Below are 14,538 nucleotides of genomic sequence, written 5' to 3'. Positions count from 1 at the left end.
CCTACTGTGGGATGGACTGCTTTGGTCCTTTTTATGTCAAAGAAGGCCGCAAGGAGCTAAAGCGTTATGGCTTGCTAATCACTTGCATGTGCTCCAGAGCAGTGCATCTTGAAATGCTTGACGATCTCTCTACAGATTCCCTCATCAACTCATTACGTGCATTCATGGCCATCAGAGGTACAGTTCGTCAGATAAGATGCGATCAAGGCACGAATTTTGTCGGCACTAGAAATGAGTTTATTGGAGCATTTAAGGAAATGGATCAAGCCAAGCTAGGGAAACTGGACTGTGAGTTTCTCATGAACACCCCAGCATCTAGTTATATGGGTGGTGTCTGGGAAAGACAAATTCACACCATAAGAAGTGTTCTCATGTCCATTCTGGAACAATCAGCCAAACAACTCGACAGCTCCTCTCTGAGGACATTCCTGTATGAAGTCATGGCAGTGATTAATAGCAGACCATTGACTACTGACCAACTATGTGATCCATCAAACCCAGAACCTTTAACACCGAATCACATACTAACCATGGAGTCCACAATCATCTCTCCACCTCCAGGAAGGTTTGTGAAAGAAGATCTTTATCTCCGTAAGAGGTGGCGTCGTGTTGAACTACTTGCCAACACTTTCTGGACAAGGTGGAAAAAGGAGTATTTGTTAAATCTTCAAGGCAGACAGAAGTGGACCAAAGAGCACAGAAATGCTAAGATCAATGATGTTGTTCTCCTGAAGGATGAGATAACTCCACGCAACCAGTGGAAGTTGGCAAGGATCATTGAAGTGTAAATAAATAAATAAATAGTTATGACACATGTAATTAATTAATTATTGACACATTTAATTAATTAATTATTGACACATGTAATTAATTAATTATTGACACGTTTAATTAATTAATTATTGACACATTTAATTAATTATTTATGTATTTCACATTTTAATTAATTATTGACACATTTAATTAATTATTGACACATTTAATTAATTATTTAATGATATATTTATTTATTTCATTTTGGCAGTCCTGGCGCCTGGCTCTCATCTTGAAATAATTTTATCTGTCAGCCTCACCCATCAAACTCAGGGGGCGGGGTTAACGCTGCCCATGCAGCTTCTCTAACATTTGATTGGTTGCCGTGCAAAGTAAGTCAAAACAGGTCGATCCTAGATAATCGATTGCTTGTGTAGACTTGGGGCAGCCAGGTATCCCAGAATGCAGATCAAATCACAGGCAGCAATGGTGGTGGTGTAGTTTTAAAATACCCCGTTTTTCTGTCACCAACTACACTTTTAACAGTGTTTTAGCCGCGAATGTCGCGCCGTATGTCTGGTCAGGTTGTCAACATAGAACATGTTTGCAAAAGTGCTCAGATGTTTTCAGAGATTTCACTAGCTCTGCTAACAATTAGCATGCAGAGTGCACCCAGGGGGTTACGTTAACCGGTTTGTTTACATATTCCACTCTCCGTGTTCCACATGTTGCATTCGCAGATTCTCATTTTCACCGAACGATCGTCTCTTTCCGCCTGGTTTTGTGTCTCTGTGCTTCTGTAACATAAAGAACGAGCTGACATTTTTCTCACGAAACCAGCGATCAGCTCAACAGACCCTCAGTTTACCTGCATGCATCCTCCTCCTCATCTGTCAGCTGTTTAACACCTGCTGCTAATTCAAGAAACACGCCTACGTTACCTGGTGATAGTCACAGTTTAACTGGGCAGCCGGTGCTCGATATAACGCAATGTCAGCGCATTTTTCTGCACAAGATAAGTAAATATAATGTTTTCCCCGAGCGCAGAGCTGCTGGAGCTTGTTTCCTTACAGAGCACTTTATAGGCGAACAGCTTTATCAGCGGCTGATGTCCAATCACTGGCACACAGCTTTGAACCTCAGCTGAGTTTTAGCTCTCAGTGGTTAAACGCTGGACTTCATTCACTCAGGTTCTGTCTGTCGGGTCACGTTTACTTCGCTGTTTTATTTACAACTGAGCAAATCGGTTTGGCTGAGGTTAAAGTTACGTTTCATAACTGCATAGTTTCACAGACGTTTAATGGTTCACTGGCACATGTGTTAGACTTAACTATTCGCTTTTCTTTATCTGGTGTGTTTTGGATTTAACAGTGAATTTTGAGATTAAACTGACTTTTAAAATGTTTTTATACAAAGAGGAAAGAGAAGGCGCATTTCCACCGAGAGGAGCAGGGTTTGCAACAGCATGTTCATTATGAAGTCTGCAACCTGGACAGAAATATTATATCATCTGTTTTTTAATAGTTATTCAACTGTATTCTAAGCACCAGCTGTCTGTCAGAATGTGATTTTTTTTTCTCTCTCTGTTGGCAGAGGTATAAAAATGCGCAGGAAAATCTGACGTGCATGGCAAACTTCACCGACAATATTTAGGGAGGAATAAACACACATCAAACATAAATGAACCATTTGTCTGTCTCCATAATTGAGAGCATTTTCTCTTCTTATGTCAAAAACTCTCTCTCTCTCTCTCTCTTTTTTTTTTTTTTTTTGCTTTTTCGGTCATGTTATGTTTACCTGTCAAAGGCTTGTTACAAACTATGAAACACATCGTGCAGACTTCTGGATGTTAGAAGAAAACTAATACTGCTCATGAAGGAGACTAAAGGCAGGAAGGTGTCCTTTAAAACTAAACATGTTAATAGGACCTCCCTATTTATATCATAGTTTATGATATAGCACGTGTATTTCAGTAATAGCCTGCTGATTTCAGTGTAGTGGTGAACAGTCGCACAGCTCACGTGGGCGTTATCTGTGATACTCCTTAACTATAATTTATCCAAGTTAACTTCAGTTAACCATTCAGACGGTTCTTTTGCAATGAAAAACATAAACACCCATGCTGCCGGTAGGTTTCCTCAGTGCCAGCTGTTAGCATTATAGCTGCTTATGCAGTAACCATGGTAACCACGGACTCTGAGCGGCTGGATCGACGGAGGTCAGACAACAATTTTACATGTATGATCTTAAAACAGGACACAGCCACTATACGTGCTGGCCTCATATCAAATGTGAAGGCAGACTGAGTCTATGTTTGACGTTTTTTATATCTAATCTTCCTTTTCAAACATTTAAACAGCAGCGAGTCTGCAGCTGAGGGAATACAAACTCAAATTGTCGGAACAGGTTTGCTCGTTTCTTGGATTCATTTGGTGATTTATTAAATGTATAATTGTTATTCTAATCTGCTGCTGAGTCTCTTACACTTTTCTTTATGCTGTATATTTTCACGTCTCTGGAATAGTTGGAAGTTAGATAGTCAGCTGGGAAACTTTGTGTTAACTCATGGAGCTGAGGATATCGTGGATATGCTGACCTCGCTGCGTGGTGTACAGAGCGAGGTCAGCATGATTAATATTCACAATAAAAATATTAGCCGAACATCATGAAGTCTGTATGTGTTTCATAGTGTCGAACAACCTTTGTACAGTTAAAGCCAGCAGTTACTACATGACAGAAACACCAACGTTATCTCTTTTATGCGTTTATACACAGGTCACGCTGATTACTGAACAAAAACCCAAAGATCAGATGTCAAACAGATTTATTTGCTCTCTCTCCTCCTTAAACATGTTTTTAATGTTAGTTATAATTCAGAATCGGCGACTGAAACACGTAGGACACATAAGAACATCAGGAAATGAAACACCGATAAATATAACCTCAGTAAAAGAAGTCAGCGGGGGTTACTACAGCTGTGTACCGGGGCCTGCGCTTTGTCGGTGGGATTGCTTGCGAGGCGAGCGGGTCTATCCCACGCTTTGCCGTGAGACTGGGCAGACATCTCCGAAATCATCGAAGCACTTTTGCAAAGAGGCTGTATCTTGACAAACCGACCAGACACATGAAGATTAAACCACTACATTCTCGGCTAAAAAAAACATTAAAACGGTATTTAGTGACACACAAACAGGGTTTTTCAAAGTTCAGTTCTGTTAGCTTCCACATGCCGGTTGTTGTGTGCTAGAAACAATGGCCACCAGGCCAAAGCAATGGTTTTGACTCGATCAGCGTTAACCCCGCCCCCTGAGTTTGATGGGTCAGGCTGACAGATGAAATTATTTCAAGATGAGAGCCAGGCGCCAGGACTGCCAAAATGAAATAAATAAATATATCATTAAATAATTAATTAAATGTGTCAATAATTATTTAAACGTGTCAATAATTAATTAAAATGTGAAATACATAAATAATTAATTAAATGTGTCAATAATTAATTAATTAAATGTGTCAATAATTAATTAATTAAATGTGTCAATAATTAATTAAAATGTGAAATACATAAATAATTAATTAAATGTGTCAATAATTAATTAATTACATGTGTCAATAATTAATTTATTAAATGTGTCAATAATTAATTAAAATGTGAAATACATAAATAATTAATTAAATGTGTCAATAATTAATTAATTACATGTGTCATAACTATTTATTTAATTAATTAATTCCAATTTTAATTAATTATTGCCACATTTAATTAATTATTTAATGGTGTATTTAATTAATTCATTATGGCAGTCCTGGCACTCCATACAGCCTTGCCATAATGGTCTATTTGATTCACCTTTTATTATGTATTTTATTTTCACTTGCTGAATACGGGACAGACTTGACTGGGGGAAAGAAGGGGAGAAAGAAAGAGGGAAAGAGAAACAGCTGAGAAGAGGGAGGGGGGAGAAGGGCAAAAAACAAAAACCAACAGAATGGGCAGAAAAAAAAAGAAAAAAGAAAAAGAAAATGCATATATCGATCACCTGGATCACCTGTTGAGAAAGAAAAAAGAAAACAAGCAGAAGAGAACAAGAGTAATAGAATAAACAACATCACAATGATATATGGGAATATGACAGTAAATACTAAATATTAAACATTATTGTGCAGCACATAAGATCAACAGAACACAGTGTGCTTTGAGGTAGGAGCCAAAAAGGGTGTAGTTTGTGGGTGTGATCACCCGTGTGTACACCTGTGAGCATGGACGCGCTTGTTTTTAAAAGGTTCCTTCATGTAATGATCTGCTAGAGGGTGTGGGGGGGCCACAGCCCCGTCCTCCAGGGCATGAAGCAGGTATGGAGGAGATCAAAACTCCAGACATCCAGAGGCCCTCAGAACACAAGAGACCAAGGAAGACCCACAGAGGGGCAGCCGCGCCACTGTCCCAGTAAGAGCTGAGGAGAGTCCCAGATGAGGGTTCACTCAGCAGCCGCGGAGCAGAAGCCAGGGGGAGTTGCAGTGACGTGCCCGTGAGCTCCGCTGGCAGCCAGCTGTGCCTGAGTGACCGAGCCCCAGGCCGAGAGGCCGGGGGCACCCCACCTCCGAAGTGGCCCGAGCGAGCCCCAGTTCCCGACAAGCGGCCGCCAAGGAGTGAGCCGGTGTGTACCCGGACGCCCATCCCCAGACACAAAGAATCACCAACGCACCGATGTCTGAGGGAGTCCGCCACTGGCAGGGGAAGTGGTGGTGGTGGGAGATAGGCCTCCAAACCTTGGAGGGCCTGAGATGTCCCCAGAGAGGTGGCGTCTGATACCCAACCTGACATATAGACACAGACATACAGGCACACACAGACACAAACATCCATTCCCCCCCCTCATGCTCTCATATGCGCTTACTCCACACTCAACCGACATGGAGACAGACATAAAGAGACGCTGTACACACGATCACACTCCCCAAGCGTACTCTACAAACCGGGTCTAGGTACCCTTGCCCCTGGAGGGGGGAACTGCACCCAGACCCAGGTGGTGTTACCCTTTTCCCTGCGGTGGGGAGAGGCAGACCGCCCCGACTCCGCAGCAGCAGGGAGGCCCCACACGCCAGACCGCAGCCGGACGGCCAACTCCTCCTAGCCCCCCCGCTCCAGCAGGCCGCAGAGAACGGGGGTGAGAGAAGACTCCAAACCTCCCTCCACCCACTCATTGTAGTGTTCATGCATGTGTGTTCTAAGGTGCATTTAAAACCCAGGAGGGCATGGAGCTACCTGCCAGAGAGCAGCAGGTAAGCGCATAGTCCCTCCTGCTAGCCCTCAATGTCTACATGTATTTAAAATTGAGAGGTGGGCAACGACGCCAGGGGTGAGGTGTACACCCTGATGGTAATTTGGACTCCGTGTGTCGTGCCCACCCCCAAGATCCCATATGTATGTGTAATGAGAGTGTGAGTAATGTGAATGTCTAAGTTGTGGGATAAAATTGAGGCAGAGGCAGCCAGAAGGGGACAGAGAGCGGGGGGGGGGGGGGGGGGGGGGGGGGGGGGTAGCCTCCTCTGCACCCTGGTGACATACCCCTACTCCAAGGCCCTGCATGTGTGGGTGGTTGTGGTGGAGCGGGAAGAGGGAGGCAGCTGGAGATGGGGAGGGAAGGAAGGGAGGGGCAAGTGACCCTCCCTGGGGCCAGCTCCCCCGCTGACCCCAGTAGGCACCCCCATACTCCGCGACCCGCCAGGGAAAGGGGGCCCAGGCCCATCCAGACCGGGGCCCAGCGCAGCAGCGCCCCCCGGCCCCACAGAGCCCGGGACAGTCCACCCAACCCCACCACAGAGAAAACTGCACCCACCCCACCATCCACTCATCTTCCAGACTACATAAGACAATAGACGCCCAGGCTGAGATCTTCCTCCACCTCTCCTGTATCTCCCCCTCCTGCAGAGAGAGTTCCTGAAGAGCGGAAAGCTCCTGCGAGATGTGACAATCTCCCCCACCAGTTGAAGAGCCCCCCAGGTGGCTCGACGCACCGGCGGCACCCTGCACCAGGGCTGGGCCCCCATGCACCCACCCGCCCACAACCCCGGCAACACACCAACCAGGACCCAAGCTCCCGAGGCCCGGCCAGGGCCCCAGCCCAGAGACGGAGCGCCCCCAGAACCTCACGCCCATCCCGGACCCACCCAGGGGCAGCCAGGCTACCAGGTCAGTAACCCACGTCCGTCAGCACAGACCCTCCCCTAGCCCCGCTGCACGCAGCCACGAGGAAACAGTCACCCGAGAGCCAACAGAGCCCCTAACCGGACATGACCGCTACCCCAGATTGAGCCCCCCAAGGAAGATGCCCCTGGGGAACCCCCCGACGCCCTAGGCCTGTCCTTACCCCCACACCAATCACAACAGTGAAGGCGGGACCAAACTATGACCCCCCACCCCCACTAGGTGATGGAGCTGATCAAAGGAGCCCAGAGCAATTGATCTGGTGTGGTGGCAGAGGCTGTATCAAGACTAATGTAATCTACTAGATAATTTCTATATTGGTTAGAATTAAGATTATTTTTATTTTTCCAGTTCATGAGGACTGTTTTCTTGGCTATGCATAGGGCAGTGAAAACCATATGGGCTATATTCTTTTCTGAAGTGACATTATCTAAGCTGCCCAACAAACACACTAAGGGAGAAGTTGGAATGTTACATTTCAGACACTTTGATAAGTCTTCACATATCTCACGCCAAAACTTCTGAACTGGTGGACAGAACCAAAGAGCGTGGATATAATTGTCCGGTGAATTGGTTTGGCAGTGTGAGCAGTTGTTGGTAGACGTAAAGCCCATCTTGAACATCCGATGACCTGTATAGTGCACTCTATGTAATATTTTGTATTGAATTAATTGAAGACTGGGATTTCTGATTAGATGAAAGGTTTTTAAGCAAGTCTGAGACCAGAAGTTTTGGTCTAAGTTAACTGATAAATCCGCTTCCCATTTTGCAATAGGAAGTGATATTGATTCATCTGTTTTAGAAAGCATTCTGTATATTTTGGATAGTAATTTGGGGGGTTTAAGAGTAAGAAATTGAACCACACTTGGTGGTGTTTGTAGTTCAACTTGACCCGGTTTAAATTTCTTTTTTACTATGGATTTAATTTGTTGATATTCTAAAAATCTTTTCTTGTTGATCCCATATTGTGTAACTAGTCCGTCAAATGAAATAAATTCTGTTCCTTCTAGTATATGTTCTAAATATTTGATTCCTTTACCACTCCAATCTGAAAAGTTTATCATATTATTGTTTTGTAATATGTCAGGGTTGTTCCAGATAGGTGTACGTTTCATGGGATTAATGAAGATGCCGTCAATTTTAGAAACTCCCACCATGCTGTCAGAGAAGAGCTGATGTCGATGCTTTTAAAGCATTCATGTCGTTGGATGTTTGAGCTGATAAATGGTAGGTCTGAGATCTCTAAATTATTGCAAAGTGCTTGTTCTACACGACGTGCTTCCTTTTCAGATGCTCATGCATTGCCGTCATACTGTCATGCAAGGCAAGTTCCATTTTGCAGATTTTGCATTGGACCTTCTTTTCTTTTGTTTTGTCAAAATGCTCCCAGACTTTTGAGTTCCGTTGCCGAGTAGCCATGATAACGGAGACAGCTTCTGTACACCGTTATAAGCGTGCCACAAAACCAACCAATCACAGACTCGGATGCAAAAATTCTGATTGGCTGTTTTGGTCTCCAATCAGCTTGCTAGCTACTGTAGCTAAGCCCAGGCAAATATCCCAGAATGCATTTCATCCACAACTCAAATTGAGGCAGTGGTGGAGGAACGCAGAATTTGAAATATACATATTTCTTTCTGGGTCACAAAATAAAAGATATTTTCAGGATAGATTGTTGCTGTCAGGACATCACATATTTGCAAAAGTGCTCTAACATTTTCAAAGATGCCTGTTACCCACCAGCTGACCTCACAGCTGGACTGGCCATCGGGCATACTGGGCATTTGACACAAAGCTGGAGTTATTCTGTCTTTGCTGCACAGCTGCCTCTTCTCTCCTCCTCTCCCCCTCCCTCTCCTGTTGCCACTTCAATCATGAAACTGATCAATGATCAGCTGATCGGCTTTTCTTTCGCAAGTCCTGTCGGTCTTGTTTATCACCCACTTTGCGCCAAAAAGAGGAAACAAGCAGATGTCACGATGAACAACAGCAGCGTTTAAGCTTGATCAGCTGTTGTTAGAATTTATTTAATATTAATTTCTAGTATCAGCTGATGTTTGTTGGAGCCACAGCTGTAAAAGCTGCTGGTCATGATATCGGGTTGGATATGTGGTGAGAGGGAAACATGAAGATGAAACCAGGAGATGTCCTTAAGTGGTCATCTGGTGTAAACTGTATAGAAATCATACATATATACAAACGAGACAGTGTACATCACTGTCACAACAGTGTTTGTGAAGCAGTATGTTTAAGATACATTGACAGTCTCGTGACGACATGATTCAGATATAAGACGCAAATCAAGTCAATCAGACGAATGTAACATTTGTGTTAAATACTTTTGAATTTCACCCAAAACACCCTTTTTTAAAATTAAATATGTCATTTTGCATCTCACTCTCCTACCTGTGTGATCTGAGTCTGTGTGCATTCGTGTGTGTGCGCGCTGCGTGGTGACGTACGCGCGTGCATGTGTGCCCCGGTCACAGCTCGCTTCAGCAGCAGAGTGAAGCTGACCCCCCACCCACTTGAAACATAAAGGCAAATAGGCGGAGCGGTTAGTGCTACGTTTGTGCAGATTTGTGCAGGTAAAATTAGTGTTTGTGCTGCTACGGTTTCCGAGATATTAAACTTTATTTTATAGGTCATTCAAAGGTCACCATCCCCCCAGACTGCTCCAAAACGGGCCAAAATGGTCTACTTTTTTAGTGCTACGTTTGTGCTGATTTGTGCAGGTAAAATTAGCGTTTGTGCTGCTATGATTTGAGATATCCTGTTATGTGTTTACTGCTGAAAAATGTCTTTTTCAAATGACCTTTCACTTTGTGTGTTCACTTGTTCAATAAAGTTCTGTTAAAAAAAAACCCTCTTGTTGTATTTAATCAGCTAAATTTGTAATGAGTGTATTTTTTTTTTACTTCAATTTCTTTACTTCAATCACTTTTTGTTCATAAAACCACGATGCAAATGCTTGAGTATTTATTTTTTTTAGAGTGGATTAAAAAAACTTTATTGAAAACTACATTTGAACATTTTACACTCCCATGAACACTTTTTGAGAAACGAACAAGCTAGCAGTCTTTTGCATCAAATACACATTTTCTGGCAGAAAAAACTATTATTTGGCATTACTGTGTCTGAAGGATTCTTAGAACAGCGTTCATCTGATTTCTGAACAAGGTAAGCTTACATTTAAAATACTGAGGTTTTAGTTACTGAGTTAATACATGATATAGCTAACTATCTGGATCAAAAGGATTTTTTTTCAATGTTAAACATTTTCAAAAATGTCCAAGAAAAAAGTTTCTAAAGCACTTTAAAACATGTAGCACACTGGACTAAAGTGCTGTACAGTACATGGGTTAAATACTCAGACTCAATTTAATAAACTCACAAATTCAATAGCTCCATCTTAAAAACAATAATTCCACAAAATATGAAAGTGTAGATTGGTGGAGAACTTGGGGGAGGGGTTGCTCCTGGCTGTGTATATAGTTCAGAAATCACATTTTGCTCCATCATAATCATAGTGTGTTTTTTTTTAGATGCCTCGAAAGCCATCTGTAGACAAGGTTTCCATTTTTGCAGTTCTTTGCAATTCAAAAGAGGCCATAGTCCAAAATGGCAAAATAGCCACTCCAGCTGCATCAGTCTGGAAAGAGCTGAGTCAGCAGCTAGAAAACAAGATGTCAGCAAAGGCCCTGTACACTTTTGTGAAGCTAAATAGACACAACATCTGGTCAGCTTTGGAAATCAGTGATCAGGAAAGTAATAGTGAAGGAGAGTTAGATTCACATTGCATTTCTCCTGGACAAGAAAACTGTCAAGCTTTTGAACTAGAAGTCCCTTTTGAGGACTGGGTTAAATTTATTCCTGAAAAGGTTGAATACAATGACAAGTTTTCTCCTACCCTAAAAAGGGAATACACAATTTTGAAACCTGGCACTTGGACTCATATCATCAACGATCTTATATGGAAGAAGATCAAAAATACATGTACACTTGTGTTCCGTAGAGCAAAGGTCCATCCAACTGTCAACAATAATTATCTGGACATCAGAGGCGACTGTAAGGAGTGTCATGGCCAGTTAGAAATGTCATGTGACAGACAGCCAGCAATTAATAGTCCAATGGTGCTCCAGTGTTTCATGAGAAATACAGATTTCTCCCTGCACACTGGCCACTCCAAGCGGTTCATGTCTGGAAACCTGCGTGAACAGATCGCTAAAGAGCTGTGTGAGGGCAGAATGGAACCGGCTGTATGGAGGTCAGCGAGGGCAGCAGATCTGATGGATGTTGGAGATCCTGAGCCAAGCCACCTTCCAAATTTGGCCACTCTGCGAAAAGCCAAACAAGAGAGAAAAGACTTGGAATTAGGAGATAAGGACCCCATTGCATCTCTGCAATTGTTAAAATATAGTGTTCCTCACAGTGGTAGCATCCGAGATATTGGACTGGACAAGTTTTTCTGTCACTACTGGAGTCAAACACAGATGCATGTTTATAAGACATTGTCAAAAAAATCTCCCCCAACTGTGTGTTTTGATGCAACCGGTTCAGTTGTGAAAAAACTGCTGAGACCAAATGGCAAATCTGGCCATATCTTCCTTTATCAAGGTATTCTGAAAGAAAACAATTGCCCCAGTGTCCCAGTGGTGCAAATGCTGTCAGAGAAACATGATGTTAATGCCATCGCAAACTGGTTGACAGAATGGATTCGTGCAGGTGCACCTGTGCCAAAGTATGCTGTGAGTGACTTTTCTCTGGCAATTCTGGGAGCTCTGGTCAAGGCTTTCACTCCTCATCCTGATCTGAAGTCCTACCTTAATGAATGCTTTCATGTCCTTCTTGGAACCCAGTCTGCCAAACTCCCCCCTTGTTATATCAGGGTTGATGTTGCGCACTGCATCAAGATGATATGCCAGTGGGATTGCCTGAAGAAGAAAACACATCGTGTTAAAGATTTCTTTGTCAGGTCATTAGCAAAACCTCTTCAGTCTCAATGTTTGGACCATGCAAAACAGCTCCTACATGCTATCACTGTTGTGGCCCTCAGTGAGGCAGAAGGTGATGACAGTTCTGGAGCACCTCTTCCTTCAGAACGGTGCAAGAAATACTTGAAAGCCCAAATTGCTCAAGACTCCATCATCATTCCAGATGAACAGACGGAGGAAAGTGAGAGAGTGGATTCAGTGGATGAGATCCAGACTGACCTACGACAGTGGGTAACAGAAATATGTGAGGAGAGCAGGTCACTTGCTGCAGCAAATGGGGATAGAGATAATATTCACTTTCTCCCTGAGATTATTCCTCATATAATAAGACTGGCAAGTTACTTGCCACTCTGGACAGGAATAATGGTCCCTCTCTTCCAAAGCACCAGCATCACAGCAAGTTCAGCCACTGTTGAAGCTGATTTCAAAAACATAAAACATGGCCTTTTCAAACATGACAACTTGCCTCTTCGAGTCGATCGCTTCATTGCTCGTCATCTTTCCTTCATCGAGGGAAATATGCGGATTTGTTCTGCAAAAGAAAAGGTCAAAGATGAGGCAACGGTGGGATCACTGAAAGTCACAGATGCCAATTCTGGATCCATGACGACTCACAATGCAGAAGACAAAATAAAAATGGATGCTCACCCATTTGTGGGATCTGATGCTACCACAAACATTCTTCCGGCTGATGGGGATGCAGTTGAGAACTGGAGGGGCCTAGCTGTTCCACCCAAAAAAAGGAAGAGGACTTCCTACCTCTCTTCATGTACCGAATGGCTCCATGCAGATGAAACTTTTGGGGCCAAAAGAGTGAAAGTGGGATTATTAAAAAATGGAAACCTCCATCAGCCTATTAGATTAGGGGAATCGACAATCTCTGTGCTCAATACCTGTGCATTTGATGCATTTTTTCAGTGCTTATGTTGTGCCTTCTGTGACAGCTCCACATTTCAAAATGCTGTTCTGAAAGACAGTGAAAACCCAGTCCTGCAGCTGGTGAAAGCCATTGCCACAGATGGTGTGACCCAACAAACCTACAGAAGGAGAGCAGAGCTGCTTAGTGTAATGTTTGAAGCTGTCTCGTTGAGGTCTGCTGCGATCCAAATCGATGCTCAGTGCAATATCTCCGCTGTAATTGCTAAGACAATGAGGAACATCTCAAGTGTTTATTTTACCAAACACTGCTCTTCACAGCACTGCTACCTCAGCAAAGGGATGACAAGGGAAGTGCCATTTGTTTCTCCTGCCATCTCTGTCCTCAAAGAGTCTGGTATGGCTCATCTTGGCACGGCTGTGGAAGCAGGACTTGGCCTACCTGAGTCTACCTGCCTCAGGCCACTCTCCAATCCATCTCTGTGTCCATCAGAATTCAAAACAGAAGACAGCACCACAGGAAATGAGCTCTGTGCAGGGACAGTTACTCACAGCTACAACATTGGAGATATCGTGTGGATTGATACTGACCTTGCAAATCAAACAGAATTTCCACTGAATGAATTTCCCTCCAACCTGGTTCTCCAAGGAAAGTCGTTCACTTTGAGGGCATTAATTGCTTTCCATGGAAAGATGACCACTGATGGTTTGGGGCATTACACTGCATACTGCAGGAGAGCTCCATGTGTGTGGGAGTGCTATGATGACCTGGGAAATGGAGTGACAGGAGCATCTGAAAAGAAAAAAATACAACCCCATGCTGTGTTATACACAGTATATTGAGTGCTGCCTGCATTTTTCTGTTTTATTTGGTTCATTACAGTTACATGTGTTCAAATGGCTAGTGTGTGTTATCAGTAAGTTCAGTTTTGCACATAAAGTTAAAGTTCTAAATTAAAAATCTTTTAACACTCTTTTCTTTGTCAGTCTGATGTATATTTGCTTTTACACACCAAGTCACCTTCACCCATAGCCTTGAAAGTAACCGTTCCATTTTTCTGTCAATAATTTTCCAGTATTTCTTTTGTGTTTACCTGGTGGCTTAAGTCAGGGGTCAGCATCCTTTTCATTTCAAAGGGCCCCTTTCCCCCCTGCTGCTACAAAACCTGTCTAGAGCCTAAAAAAAGAAAGAGCCTATAAATATCTAGAAAATGAGTTGTTATATCGTGTAAGCTATGGAAATGTAAATAAAAATGTTTATTTTTAGATTTGATAAGACAATGAATCATCAAAGCTTTATAACGGAAAAAAGTATTTGTTAAAATGAAGCCAGCTACGTGCGTCCTTTCCATAATAATTGAAAATTAGGAAAGATGGGCAACCAACTTGAAAATTACAGTAAACAGATTTGAACCTAAGAAACATTAAATCACTTTTAAAAGCCTTGTACATTCAATGAATAGTCAATGCAGATATTTCATAAAAAAAAAAAAAAACTGTTAACAGAACCCTTTCTTGTTGTCTTTATAATAAAAAAATGACTTACTTGGTCTTATAAGAGCCACAGTGGAGGGGCCGGAGAGCCACATGTTGCTTTAGAGCCGCAGGTTGAAGATCCCTCGCCTAGGTGCTGTGGAATATTCAGTTTTCTACACGTAGGTAACAATCTATCAAAGCAAACACTTCATTTTTTCTGAGACAGCTACATTA

At 42.9% G+C, this 14,538-nt stretch overlaps 1 long non-coding RNA gene across 2 annotated transcripts; it reads right to left on the bottom strand.

The window, feature by feature from the left end:
* Positions 1 to 10,651: 10,651 nt before the first annotated feature.
* Positions 10,652 to 14,538, bottom strand: LOC146676597 (uncharacterized). Of its 2 annotated transcripts, XR_014910547.1 has the most exons (9): positions 14,375 to 14,538; positions 13,923 to 14,005; positions 13,420 to 13,621; positions 13,159 to 13,308; positions 12,846 to 12,989; positions 12,601 to 12,748; positions 11,990 to 12,484; positions 11,782 to 11,892; positions 10,652 to 11,295 (listed from the first exon to the last, which is right to left on the bottom strand). It is a non-coding gene; the product is annotated as an uncharacterized LOC146676597 (long non-coding RNA). The 2 variants fall into 2 exon arrangements; XR_014910548.1 differs by lacking the exon at positions 13,923 to 14,005.

This window comes from Rhamphochromis longiceps, linkage group LG3, assembly GCF_057381845.1.
Source record: "Rhamphochromis longiceps isolate RC_006_pf linkage group LG3, R_longiceps_female_GT1.1, whole genome shotgun sequence".
Taxonomy (NCBI): domain Eukaryota; kingdom Metazoa; phylum Chordata; class Actinopteri; order Cichliformes; family Cichlidae; genus Rhamphochromis; species Rhamphochromis longiceps.
The sequence above is the reverse complement of the archived record's forward strand: the minus strand, read 5'-3'. Positions and strand labels throughout refer to the sequence as shown.